Below are 2150 nucleotides of genomic sequence, written 5' to 3' on the forward strand. Positions count from 1 at the left end.
GTCAGGTCCCACAAACGTTTCCTGTGCTCATTTGTCTTGTGTGTGTATGTGTGTCCAATAACTAAAGGTTTGATGTGTGTGTTTTCTTGCATCATATGAAGATGGACTGGTTCTTGAGAATAAAGTTACTCTGTCTTGAATTCAGATTATGCATTGGATTAGATGTTTTCTTCTCAGGGTGGAAAATTAGACACTAATTAGATTTGAATATAGGAAATCCATGTTTAATCCTAATTAAATAACCGTATACAAATTAAATAGGATTATGTGCCCTTATTTATATATTATTTCTCTATTTTCCTAAGGAATATATTGGAGACTCCACAGGGAAATCTGTTGACACTTAACTCTCCCGCATTAGACTTTTACTACTCTTCCTTAAATGTTTAATTGTCTTTTTCGTGATAACACCTTAATCTTGCAAGAGGGACTTGTTTCCCTGCAGCCTTATCTCTGATAATGGGACTAATTTCCCCAAAGTAATATGACAACATACTCCATAAATCCCTATTCTCTTAATACGCAGTCATTCATCTAATAATAGACCAAATAATGGTCAGTTTTTACCCTAAAAAAGCAGTCTTTGATATTTTTTTAATACTTCATCTGTGTCTAACCTGTAACATCTTACAGTTAAACAAGGCTGCCAGCTTGGCAAGGTCAAGCCAAGGTTTATTTTATCAACTCTTATCAGCCAGCTGCTTTCAGTTAAGTAGTGCCACTTGATATCATTCATGATGTAGCCTACATACAGCGTGTGCTTACTGTACCATTATGTAAACTGTTTTTGAGCATATAGACTGTTTTTTATTCCATATTCTATACTACAGGAAACAGAAACATGACAATAGTGAGGTGATTTAATGATTTTTAACTTGAACTTTGCAGCAGCAGCCCTGTCCTCCGATGTATAAGGCCATGCAGCACAGTGAGTGTTTGAGTTTACCAAGAGGAGCTGGGATGCCTAATCCAATATCCAATATGTTTACAGCTGGGAGTTTCTGCAGCTACTGTATGTGGTCTGTCCTCCCACTCAGCTTACTCAGAGTCATATAAAGAAGACCTGAGGAAACTGAAAGCAAACACTTTGCAGCTAAGCTTGCTCAACGTAGCAACACAAATAAAAAATGTGATAAATATAACTTATGCAAACGAAACATGAAAACCTATTTTACCCAGAATTCCTGAAGCAGTAAAAGCCTATTTAATGTACCGTAGGTTAAAACAAAATCTTGAGCAGCCGAGCTGAACCAATTAGGCGTTTTAAAAAGCAGGTGAAGCCGAAATTTGGAAAATGGAAAATAAATAAACTACTCTTTGTGCTCCAAAAATAATTAATAAAGAAACCTCAATCAAAACAGAATTATAAAATGCTAATATCGACACATTATTCTGGTTAATAAGATTAGTTTTTCACTGATACAGCCACACGTCTCACCCACCCGTGGAGGGAGAAAATGGTTCAGTCCGAAGTAGCACGTGTGGCACCGCGCAGGTGCGTTAATTAGGCCTGATGCTGCGAGCTTCTGGCTCAAGTTTTCGCCTAAAAAACAACAACTAAACTTTATGACAAGAAAGGTGGGTTTTAAAGTGTTGTAAAGTGTAAACTGTATCGTAGCTTCAGTCTGAGGACAGCCGAGAATAACAGGTGAGCTGACAGACATGTGTTTGACATGTCTTGACTCGTTAAGTGGTGGAGGAGTAAATTAAGCTAACGTTAGCTAGACAATGTCCGAAGAGAAATATTTGTTTATAAACAAAGTGAATGAGTCTTCCCCATGAAACAAAAACAAAAAACATTTAGATATTTGCAATATATTGAAGAGGTTTGTTTTTCACTTATTTTGGACTGATATAAAACACCACATTCAAATGGTAAATGAATGTATTTGATGCTATATTTTGGTTCCAATTAGCTCTGTGCTTTTTGTCTGTATTTTTTTTTTTTTTACACCTCAGTTGAATTAGTAAATAGCAACAAAGCTGTACATTTTATATTTTATCAAATTTCCAACTGTTTGTTATACCATTGGGGTTATAAAACAACAACCTAACAAACGTATTATAACACCTAGGCCTATGCATTAAGAGGTGAATGTGTGTGCAGCCTACAGCACATTTAACATCTTATGGAACACATTCACATGTAC

Source organism: Trachurus trachurus (genome assembly GCF_905171665.1).
Source record: "Trachurus trachurus genome assembly, chromosome: 2".
Taxonomy (NCBI): domain Eukaryota; kingdom Metazoa; phylum Chordata; class Actinopteri; order Carangiformes; family Carangidae; genus Trachurus; species Trachurus trachurus.